General features: G+C 40.3%; 1 protein-coding gene across 7 annotated transcripts in view; it reads right to left on the bottom strand.

The window, feature by feature from the left end:
- The window catches only part of dlg3 (discs, large homolog 3 (Drosophila)), an 86770-nt gene that overhangs the window by 43380 nt on the left and 30376 nt on the right, over positions 1-13014 (bottom strand). The window contains exon 1 of one of the 7 annotated variants that reach the window (XM_034093101.2): positions 1031-1122. The exons of the other annotated variants lie outside the window; for them this stretch is intronic. The gene's annotated coding sequence lies outside the window, so the exon portion shown is untranslated. Of the gene's footprint in view, positions 1-1030; positions 1123-13014 lie in introns of those variants that run through there. 7 annotated transcript variants of the gene reach the window in all.

Here is a 13014-nt window from a genome sequence, read left to right as displayed (position 1 = left end):
ACACTAATCGTTGAGGCTAAGCACTTTTAACAGGAGTTTATGTGATGAGGAACTTAACACCAGCTGGCTGTCAAAACAAGACAAACCTGCTGTGTTGGACAGAATACTGGGTCAAAATGTATGGACTGCAGCCATAAAAACAAACCGTAAGTAATACTATTTCCAGTTTCAGGTTTCAATTTAAAATGCACATTTTGTTAACCTGGAATTCCTCGCAGAAACTGAAACATAAATGTTGGTCTTGATAGAATTGAAGTGCTTAAACAATAAGTGAATTACTCAATTTCTTGATTATAATGAAAATGATGAGCAACAACTTTGATAATCCCTTAACAATTTACTGATTATTCAGAGAAATATTCTACAGTATAAAAAGAGAAAATAAAAATGTACCAAGTTGATATTTTCTCAAACACAACAGATGCTCAGACAAGGCATGTCAAATATTTACATTAAAAATACTGCATTATGGTATTTGCATCAACCTAAAGAAATACCTTACTTCTGATTAATCAAATAAATCTACCTTGAACCTGTTTACACTAAACGATACTGTGGTCAAAACAAAAGGCCTATTTTCTTTAACCACGTAAGATGTCTGTTCAAACTAAACCGCAATGTTCCTTAAATTCTAGATGCATGGGCTGATGTTGCATCATTCCTCTCTTTCAGACCTCCCCCTCCCCTCCCTCAGTCCTGACTGTTGAGATATTCTAGTGAGCATATGCAGGGCTTGGATTTGGCTGATTACATAATTGGACATTTTAATGGTGAATATTAATCCACAATGGCCCATATTGGGTTTTATAAGCAGGCTGATCAGGATCTGCAGGCTCTCAGTAAGCAGCGGCCGTCTACAGACAATGAAGCGCTGGAAGAGCTCTTTATATTACACAAGTGGCATGGCTGACACAGCAGAGCACCACTACACTGTTCAATAACGCTGCGCACCACATACCCACAGCACATTTTAGATGGTGTCGTCATATAGGAATTCATTAAACTTCATATAAATAGATGGTTCCTTTACTTTTCTCGTGTGTCAATGCGGCAATCAAAAGAAAAGCTCTTGGAAATCCGTAAGGCTCCGGTCGGCTGCGTATCAGCGGTGCAGTCTGTGGGTAATTAGCTAGCTGAGCAGCAAAGCTACTGTGCAGCTCTGACTGAGCTGCACCATGGCAACACACAGGGCTGTGTTTGAGCACATGCTGCCCCCCCCCCTTCCTTACTGGCATCTAGCCCTCTCATCCCTTTCTTTATGCCACGCCTGTCATATCTTCACCTCTTTCTCCCCCTTGCCATCTCTCCCTTTCTGCCACCCTAACCCCCCTGCAAACCCCTCCTCTGTTGCATCATCACAGCCCAAACTGACAGCAGTAAAGACACTCACTGCTTCACATTTTGAGGAGCGCTCCACGTTGCTGCTTTTCTCAACACAGGACTGAGCATTGATATGACATATGGCAATCGATATATGAATTTAAGAAACCGATTGGTAGTTGGATAATATCTTTTTTTTAACATAAAAACAGACGGGTGTGTTATATAATGCATCTGTTACCTCTCCACAGCCGATGCAAAATGGAAAGAACGGACAATCTGCAAACTGTATTCCTTACTGTTTGCCCAGATAATGCCCACTCTTAAATAGCTAAATATGAAGCTAAAGGCACTAAAATATCCACTTAGCTTAAAATACTTGACTTGAAACCAAACACCATGACGACCTCCTAACCTATCAGGCTCTCCTCTCCTCTTTCTCTGCTTCGATCTCTCAGGCAAAAATCACTTTCTTTCAAGATAAGATCCAATCTTCCTATTCCAATCCCAAAACACTATTTTCCATCTTCTCCTCCCTCCTGGACCCCCCAAAAGCCCCTTCCCCCTCCTCCCTTCTGTCAAGCGACTTTGTTAACCACTTTGAAAAAAAGGTTGATGATATTCGCTCTTCTTTTTCTGACCCACCTTTACTCACCGCTGGGTCACCAGACCCTCCTTTCACCCACACACTGACCTCCTTTTCCCCTCTCTCTCCAAGTGAGGTTCTTACCCTCATTACCTCTGCCCGCCCTACCACCTGTCCTCTGGACCCTATCCCTTCAAACCTCCTTCAGACTATCGCTCCTGATATTCTACCTTTTCTCACCCATTTCATCAACACTTCTCTAACTTCTGGTCACTTTACAAACAGTCTCAAGGAGGCAAGAGTAAACCCTCTCCTAAAGAAACCCACTCTCAACCTGTCCGATGTTATAAACTACAGGCCTGTCTCTCTCCTCCCGTTCCTGTCTAAAACACTTGAATGCGCTGTCTTTAAACAACTCTCCTGTTATCTCCATCAGAACAACCTTCTGGATCCGCACCAGTCTGGTTTCAAGGCAGGTCACTCCACAGAAACTGCCCTCCTTGCTGTCTCTGAGGAACTGCACACTGCTAAAGCAGCCTCCCTCTCCTCTGTCATCATCTTTTTGGACCTGTCTGCTGCATTCGATACGGTGAATCATCAGATCCTCCTTCGCACTCTCCAAGAACTTGGAGTTTCAGGCTCTGCACTTTCCCTCATCACCTCATACCTCAAGGACCGCACCTACAGGGTTACTTGGAGAGGGTCGGAGTCCGACCCTTGTCAATTAACTACAGGGGTCCCTCAGGGCTCTGTTCTTGGTCCCCTCCTCTTCTCCTTGTACACAAACTCGCTCGGATCTGTCATTAGCCCGCATGGTTTTTCATACCACTGCTACGCTGACGACACCCAATTAATTCTGTCCTTTCCCCGCTCAGAGACCCAGGTCGTCGCACGCATCTCTGCTTGTCTAGCTGACATCTCTCAGTGGATGTCTGCTCATCACCTCAAGCTCAACCTTGACAAGACTGAACTGCTTTTCCTTCCGGGAAAAGATTGTCCCACTCTTGACCTGACAATCAACATCGGCACCTCTGTTGTTTCCGCGACTCAGACTGCAAGGAATCTGGGTGTGATCCTAGATAACAACCTGTCCTTCACTGCAAACATAGCTGCTACAACCCGCTGCTGCAGATACACGCTTTACAACATCAGGAGGATACATCCCCAGCTGACCCAGAAAGCGACGCAGGTTCTGGTCCAGGCTCTCGTCACCTCACGCCTAGACTACTGCAACTCCCTCCTGGCTGGTCTACCTGCATGTGCCATCCGACCTCTGCAGCTCATCCAGAATGCAGCGGCTTGTCTGGTCTTCAAACTTCCTAAATTCTCCCACACCACGCCGCTCCTCCTCCTCCACTGGCTTCCGGTAACTGCTAGAATCCACTTCAAGACAATGGTACTTGCGTACCATGCTGCGAATGGATCTGGCCCTTCCTACATCCAGGACATGGTTAAACCGTACACCCCAGCACGTGCATCAACCAAACAGCTCGCTGCACCCTCGCTACGAAGGGGACCCAAGTTCCCATCAGCAAAAACACGTGGGTTTGCTATCCTGGCTCCAAAATGGTGGAATGAGCTCTCCATTAACATCAGGACAGCAGATAGCTTACACACCTTCCGGCGCAGACTAAAAACTCATCTCTTTCCTAAAGCCAGTTGAGTAGCACTTGAAATGTTTTTGCTCTATGAAACCTGATGTACTTATATGATTCTGTTTTCTTCAAGTTTGTATTTTGTTGGTCGAACGCACTTATTGTAAGTCGCTTTGGATAAAAGCGTCAGCTAAATGCAATGTCATGTAATGTAATGTGAAACAGCTTGCCTAGCCTAGCACTGTACACAAAAAAAAACTAAAAACCATCAGCAATCCATCACAGATTAAACAAGTTTATTATATACATATTTTGAACTAAAATGGCAATGTTTTCTTTAAGCCCGCGTCACACTGTCCCAAAATTGACACGCGACGGATGGACACACGAATATGGAATTGTGAATTTCGCACGAAGATGGCCCCGAACCACACACGAAGGCAACATTTACATTACATTTAAGACATACAACTGCAACGAAAGTAACAAAAACAATTATGTTAAAGTTCTATGATACTGTACTGATATTTTCAGACTTTTGTTCTTTACTTTATCCGTCTTTATATGTAGAAGATATTACGTTTTCTCCGTCATGTTGTTGTTTCCATAGCAACAACAACTTCCTGTCAACTCGCCTTCAAAATAATATATTATATCCTTTTCAGTTTCACAGAACACAAATTGGGTTATTTACACAATATGTTTACATTTTGTTGTGCAATAAAACAACCTGATGGACACACGATAGAGGAAATGTTCAAATTCGGCTCTGATCGTAGCAACATCGGGCCGTTCGTGAGGGCATCTTAAGCCATCGTATGACCGCCGGTGGAGTTTCTCAGGCTCTGGCAGCAACTTCCTGAGCGGTGGCAAAATCTTTGGCATGCCAAAAAATTGCCGAAGGACCTTGCAAAGGTTCATTTTCGTGTTGAATTTGTGTGTCAATTGTGCCCCTCGTAAGGCCATCGTGAGGGCATCTTGTTATCAACGGCGCCATCGGGCATTCACCCCGATCAGAGTGAGGGCGAATGCCTGATGGCACCGATGATAACACGAAGATGACACGATTTGACAAGATGCCCTCACGAGTGCCTTACGAAGTTGCCCCTCACGAAGTTGCTGCCGGAGCCTGAGAAACTCCACCGGCGGTCATACGATGGCTTAAGATGCCCTCACGAATGGCCCGATGTTGCTACGATCAGAGCCGAATTTGAACATTTACTTTATCGTGTGTCCATCGGGTGTCAATTTCGGGACAGTGTGATGCGGGCTTAACCCAAAACAGCTGTTTCCAGTTGCCTAAACATTACAATAGGTGGGCTACAGAACACGCATTCTGGGAAAAGTCAAAGTATGCTCAATGTTTATCCTAAATTCTCTCTTAGACCTTTGTGTAGGAGATTACATTTCCCGGATTGGAAATAACAACCAAAAGTTAAATAAAAAAAAAAAAAAAAGCTCCAAAGCATTTAGCAATTTGCACAAATAAATACTGTAGTAAGTGCATTAACCTTTACTTCTGTGAGGATGCTGCATCTATTCCTTCACTAAAGACTTATCCTGGGTATCAGATTGGAAAAGTTCTCAAGCTCAAACTGTACAATACAACTGATTATATTATCTGTCTTCAATATATCGATACAATTCGGTCCTATGGATGGTCAGATCTCTGAATAGCACAATGGCATCTGACATCTTGCAGCTTTAAAATAATTGTATATGCTGAGGCAGACGTGCCATTGGCATTTCACAATAACGTGTGCTGATTTATTACTGGCTACAATGGAAAGCACATCAGAACATACGTACATATACTCAATAAACATTTAGGCACATTTTAATTGTAAAGGGCCCAATGCAAAATTCCTATTTGAGAGTATTAATATCAAAACTGACAGTGATATATAGTGTGTATCTATATTAAAGGCTAACCACTTCATACGTTAAAAGATAATAATGATGATCTCAGAAGAGATCATTATAATGCAGATCCACATAATTATACATTCAACAAAATATCCACCATAAATGCACGAGCTGTGGATTACTTTATAGTATCAGCCTTCATTTAGTGATAAAACAAACTCAATTATGCAAAACATTTTACACTGCGAGCTGAGACAATCACAAAAGCCAACACATAACGCTGATACACTAAAACATAAAGATAATCAGCCATGAATGAAGCTGTTATTACTGTACAGAGTAAGAATATGGCTGTCAGTGGAGAGGTTGGACCACTGCCTGCTAAACAAATGCTGTGTCGCACTGAAACTTTTCACATAACATGTTTATACAGCAAACTGCATTTACTTTGACCTTCAATACTGCAGACATGGATATGTATTGTTCAAATTGTTGTCATTGTAGGTAGGAATCAGGCTTGGTAGGATCAAATTAACATGGAAACTAATATTTTGAGTTGATTTGGAGCCCTTCGGATAAACGATGAAGCTAACCAGGAAAATTGCAGAGTAAATAAGTCACCAGAAATAAACTCTACACATGTTTAATTTCCTCTAATGGATAATGCTTGTATTTAACTGAACTTGTACAGCAACAATGTACTAAAACCATCTGTGTTTGTTTGATTGTCAGCTAAGATTGCCAATCACACTCACCCGAGATGGTCACTGCTTTCAAAACCACTGGCCAGATTGCAGAAAACCATAAACACACATTTCTGCCCTGAAATATCCATTCAAAACGCGATAGGTGACATTACACACAACATAGAAATATTGCTCCGTGGTTTAAGGGACATAAAACCATTTAAAATTGTAATCTACAAACACAAGTAAAGGCGATGATCTGAAGAAGAATTTGGCTTGAAATGTTGTGTTAAAATATAACAAAAAATGCACAGACACACAGAGCACAACAAAAAGTAATAAATCCATAAAAGCAATTTCAAGGCAGAGATGACCTATCAACAGTGTAATAAGATGTATGATATTAAGCTGGGATTGCTTGTATTGTTTATATCTGTGACAGGGTGAGGGCATGCTCTCTCTTTATCTCTCTCTCTCTCTGAGCTTCAGATGTTTGTTTCTGCTTTCCAAACACAGTGCGTAGATGACGTGGATTCTCACCAATAGCCAATAATGACTGATAATGTCATAATGAGCAGAGGGACATGTTAAAGGATCATCTGTTGTTCTGTGGACTCACAACAGACGTATGTCTGGAAAATGTTTGCTGTCCTCTCTCCTTGTCAACTCAGGAAAACAGGAAGTCCAAGTGAGCCAAATATATGCTGTCTCAATATACTGTGAATCTATACTGTTCAAGTTACAAGAAGCTACAAATAAAATGCCTTTTATAGGTTCGAGTGGTGGAAGAAAAAGATTAATTTTAACATAAAATAAAATACTTTTAAAATATTTGTATTAACAGATAACTGCTCAAAATAGTTGACACTTTATTCCAAATATATATAGCATTACATGTTATGACGGTAACCACAAACTAGCAGTGGTTTTATAGGAGGTTTAATATAATAACGTCAAGCTTATCTACAGCTATATTTCTTATTGTTTTTCCTGAGAATATCTTAAAACAAGACACAATGAATGTCATTAATCCAGTTCATGTACAGTATGCACAAATCAGTCAAGATTTGACAGAATTCGAAAGGATTGTTGAAATGAACTTATACTGACCAAACTGGATCATCAATCAAAACAAGACTGAACAAGCTGTTGATGTGTGCATCTTTGTTTTCACTAAATATAAAAAAAAATGATTTGATAATCTGAGTAACCCTAAGAGAATTTAAAAAAAGAAAGACTCCCAACAACCCCCAGCATATCTAAATGAATCTGTAATCAAATAATGCTCAGTAGTTTCAAAAAAAGCTTTGAATTGAAGATAGAGTTGGCTATACATTGAACATGTGATATGAGCTTTCCAAAGGTTGATGGTTACGAATTAGACAAGATCTTGGCATGCATTTTCCATTACATATGAATTGAAATGATCTTTAAATCAAATATGCACCAGGGAACGTTCTGCTGTTTTATGAAAAAAACCTGTTAGCTTTAAACAATGTGTAATGTATTCATCCTGAAGCACAGGTCTGCTGCAGCATCCTTTCTGAATACTGTTCTGCACCCGAAAATGAAGCTTTAGATATGTACTATGTATGAGAAAAGAAAGAGCGGAGGAGTAGAAGGGCAGTGGAAGACAGGAGGGGGATGATAGAAATGAAGAACGCTGAAAAACAACACACACACACACAAAATGAGAGGCCAGACCAAATGGCTGCTTGGATAATGCATTAGACAGAGATGGCACTCAGAGCAGCTACACATGGTAAGAAATGCACTGCTTCGCCAAATGTCAGACACACACACACACACACACACACACACACGAACACGCACGTTCCCATAAAATGGAAGAAAGAACAACCATTCAGTTTTTTGTGTACAGATTAAAAAAATGCAATGCTGTTTTTCTAATTTCAGCTAACACTAATTCCCTGTACATCTTGGTGTATGGCAGGATTTGTTTCCACCTGTGCTCTCTGTCAGTGCTATAATTAATGAAAAATGAGACAGTTTACTGTGAACATTGAAGATCTGAAGGGCTTTTCAACCATCAAATAAATCCATCAATCAATTCATTTATGTCATGTATACATGCAGGCTAAGAGAGCACAGAGTAACATTGTGTGTGTAATTAAAATAATGGTTTCAGCTTAGTGTAGCGAACAAGTAGTTATGACAATAACTTAATCAAATACCATGTATGTTTTTAGAATAATGAGATTTCGCTGTTGAAAATACTCTTTGACCAAACCAGGGCTGAATATTGAACCTCAATACTTTTTTGGTATTGACACAAATATATCTGAAGCACTAAACATCAAAAATGGTCCAATAGCGAACCTCAAATTCATAAAATTCGTGGTCCGGTTTGTAGTGATATTTGCCTTTTTATTTTAATGAGACAGTGCCTGATTTGGATAAGTTTGGCTACACTTCTTTTATAAATGAAATAAGGGTGAAAATATATTGAGTATGGGTGATATGGCTCTGATAGATGACATGTCTCAATCAGTATAATGTACATTTAAATATTTCTCCAAATAAATGCTTTTTTTGAATTATGCATTCAAATCTATGTCATCTCTTATCAAGCCATGGTTAATTATAGAATTAAACTTCCTGCAGATGTAAAAGCCTACAGAACGCTCTTAATGTGAAACATCTGAACAGGAAGTGTTTCATTCACAGAATCTTTAAAAGGCATTTCAAAACTGCAAAGTGGAAGTGATTGGAGGTAATTAGTGAAATATAACTATTTCTGTAAGATATGAAGGGTGAGTGCGACATGTTTATTTTTTTGTACAGATGGAATTAGTGCTGTGGAAATCTACGTAATGCTGAACAGGAAGAGAAGCAGGAAGCTTTAAATCTCTTCAAAATGTAATTATTTTAAGTTTAAACAGGAACAGATCGTAAAACACGAAGGTATGTATAAACAAATCAATTACATACTTCTCAATCATCAGGTACTTTATAATCATCTACTATATAATCACGGATATTAAATGAGTTTGTTGTAATATTTATAATATGAATTAATAATGAAGTTATTTGTATTAATAATTCAGCAGTTGGCTCCTGTTTCTATGATACTGTAACTACTCTAAGAGTTTGTGTACCTTATTGTTAAGTGTTACCAAAATAACAGCCTGATATGATGGTTGAGTAAAAGCAATGAAAGCACAAGCGCTGTTGAAAGCACCCACACACCCCCACAAATATGAAGAGGAGTCAGAAGGCTGAGGGACGAGCTCTCATCTGGTATTGATTGGATATACACATATTCCACGGCAGCAAGTGGGTGATGGAGCTGCTGTAATTCGCTGAGAACGCTAACACAAGTCTAGCATGGCAGGGAAAAAAAGCTTTCATATCTGCGCATACAATTGATCACAGACTGATGTCTGATTATTTTAATTAACAGCACCGGTGGTATAGTGTTAAACACATCTCATTCCATCAAAGCCCCGTGTCCCTCGCTGCTCTCTCTCACAGAGAATCTGATGCTTCCATCGCTGAATCAGGAGTCCACTCTGCCCTGCGCAGCACAGTCACATTTCTAGGCCAGTCGCTACTGTGATCAGCAAAATCCCCTAAATAAAACAAAGCAGGCAAGCAAGCAAACAAACGGCGTTCCGTTCCTCTCCTCTCCTCTCCTCTCCTCTCCTCTCCTCTCCTCTCCTCTCCTCTCCTCTCCTCTCCTCTCCTCTCCTCTCCTCTCCTCTCCTCTCCTCTCCTCTCCTCTCCTCTCCTCTCCGGCAGTGAGAGGCAGAGAGGCGAACAGACGAGCTGATATGGGGCTGAGCCCTGGCAGGGCCTCTGACAACGACCATATGGATCACTGGGGCTTGGTAGCCTTAGCTTCCAGGAGGACACACACCTCCACACACACGATCTGCAGCTTCAGGCCACTGCACCTGTAAACAAAACCTTATATGTATATGCGTCACATAGCTGTAGCCAAACCGCAGTAATGAGTAAACCACTTGATGAGCCTTAAATCTGCTTCGACAGAGGACACAATGCATTCCTGTGAGTCCCGTATTTCACATAGAACCTCCATGCAAAGTGGAAGAAACAACATTGTTGGAGGCTTTTAAGAGAAGTGTAGGAGGTGTGATTCAACACAGCTGAGGTCAGGGGTCACAGATTCAGACCAACAGCTTCAGCTCCCGTAAAGGTGGCTCGTTTGGCTTCCTCGCACGCTCACGTCAACGACAGGCTTGCATGTTCTCAGGCGCTCCCTCCCTACCCCATCTTACAGCGTGTAAAAAGCAAACTTTTGTCAAAGTGCACATAAATATTGCAGCACACCTTGTCTCGCTTGTTTCGTAGTGTATTTCCCATGATTCACCACAGTCCCTTAACCCCCCAATTCTTTTTGTATGGGTAAAAAACACTTTGGTTTTGGGTAAAGCTTCTGTGTTGGGATTGGTTTGTGTGCTTTAGCTTGAGTGTGTATGTGTGTGTGGGAGAGAGACAGGCAGGTGCAGAAGGAAAGATATGTTGTAGGAGGTTTGCTAGCAGACAACTACAATTAAATTATGTGCTATGAATTTGTATGAGATCAGTAAAAGGGAATTTTGGCATTTCAATCATAGTTCAATTCCTGTAGCAAATATCTGTTTCTGTATAATTGAAAGATTACATAGATGTAGTTGATATGCAGCACAATTTTACAAAGACCAAAGCATTGAATGCAAAGAGACTTGGATTAACAAAACATCTACGCTGCAACAGATTACCTTTTCTTCCACATGTTTATCAAAACATATTAAATTACCAACAACAAGTGTATCTTTTGGCCTTCTCATATATTCATGTAGCAAGGTTGGGTGACATCTTAATAGACAAAACCCTGAACAAATTACAGTAGTTGCTGCTCCATGCAGACCTTGTAACTAAATGTGGCAAAAACTAAAAATCTTTGTGCAACCAATTTGAATTTGGAATGCCAAGTTTACTTATTTTCATAACATTCAGCAGTACATTTGAAACTATTCAGTTAAACAGCATTTGCTGATATCATGGGGTTCCTAGTACAAATCCTTGAGGCTCTTCAACTTGCCTGAAAATGTTAACGCTCATAACAAATCATGGAGAAACCGACTTAGGTTCATAAAACTACTGTGGAGCAACTCATGTTGTTACTTTCACAGATCAATGTGGTTATATATAATAATGTACAGTAGTTTCACAGTTTGAATCGACATTTACAAGAAATGGTAAAAAGCTGTCATCATATCTTGCTTTAGGTTTGAGCACAGAGGTTTAAAGCTGCATAAAGTTGAATGTTTTATATGAAATACACCAACACTTTAGAAGACAGACACCTCCTACCACCTAAGTAAGATCTGCCCTGTTTGCCCAAAATGAAATGGTGTGGTTGGTTGAGTACATTTTATGCGAGAACTCACAACAAACTGTCTTTGAAATTATTTTTAGAAATGTGGAGGAACAACCCTAGATAGTTGGTATCCGTTGGTCTGCAGCAATACATTGCTCATCATGCTGTGCACAGTTTACTGATATCACATCACATGTTTTCTTTGTGCTGAAATCAAACTCATTTTTCACCTTGATGATAGTAGAAATTAAGTTTGTGGCAGCAAAACACAATTATACAACATTTGGAGCTCTTGTCTTTAACAGGTTTGAAAACATGTCATATTTTTTGGTTGAATAACAAGTTTAAGCTACAACATAGACATATTTGAAGAGTAATTACACTGTTTCAGCCAAATGTTGTCTTCTTTTGAATTTAAAAAAATGAAGAGAGGGAGGGAAAGCACAGGGAAATAGGGTCCTCGGATAAATGTAATCTGCTGCCAGTGAAGAGGGCCAGCCACACCAGGAACTATAACAAAAATGATATCTATCAATATTTAATCACTAGTATTATTACACAGCTGGTGAGGCTGTGTTTTTGGTGTGATATTCTTTCAGAATTATTGAAAATGCAAAAAAAGCCCCAAGTGGACGGAAATGTGAGGTTAAAAATTACTACCAACTTTACTATACTAGGTATGTTGTCCTTATCTGCAAGGGGACAACTTGTCTTGACTCCAAAAAGATGATCATAGTGGCCAACGTCACACCACTGCGTATGACGTGAAGGAGATCCAAAGCCAAAATTGCAAAGGATAACACTTATTGTTAGTGTAATAGTAATATAAACCTCACAACAAAGCACTGCTTTCACGATGTCCTTACAATATTTTTCGAGGTCAGGGTTGCCTGGCCTTATGAGGAGTCCTCCTTTCATGAGTACTAAGAGTCAGCGAAGACGAAGTCACGCTTGAGAGAAATCAAAATGGATCATATTCTGGGTCGGGCCATCCTCACGGCTATAAGCCACCTCTAGTTTAGCATCCTCAATATCATTAAAAGGTTGTACAGGTTCAGATTCTGAAATGTGTTTTCAGTCTAACGTTTTCCCCTTTATTCCTACTTTAGTAATGGGCATAAGGCTTACCCCAAAAAGGAAATCTGCTGTCTTCCTGACGTATCTGTTAGAGAACAGAAATACTGACATGTAATGTTGCACCCGATGTATGCAAATGAAACAACAGCTGCGGGTATAATGCAAATGTCCATCTTGGCCTTATCATTCGTACGGATATGCAGAGTGCACTTTTATTCAGATCACATATTTCTTGACTTTTTTCTCCCCCCAAGACAAGCTCATAGATACATCTCTCTTGATCTGATGAGAATATTCCAGGTTTTAGACAGAGCCTTTCAAGATCACAGCAGGGGATTCAGCTCAAGACATGTGGACATGGAGCACATGTAAATCTTATCCGTTAATACACTCTGGGTTGCAGTTACAAGAATGGCAAATCAAATTCGGCCCGAACAAAATCACATCAGACAGATGTATAGACCAACGACACCTATACATCAATTTGACTGTAAGACACACACAAACACACACAATCGGCACAAACAGTTCTGATCA

This window comes from Pseudochaenichthys georgianus, chromosome 10 (assembly GCF_902827115.2).
Source record: "Pseudochaenichthys georgianus chromosome 10, fPseGeo1.2, whole genome shotgun sequence".
NCBI lineage: Eukaryota > Metazoa > Chordata > Actinopteri > Perciformes > Channichthyidae > Pseudochaenichthys > Pseudochaenichthys georgianus.
The sequence above is the reverse complement of the archived record's forward strand: the minus strand, read 5'-3'. Positions and strand labels throughout refer to the sequence as shown.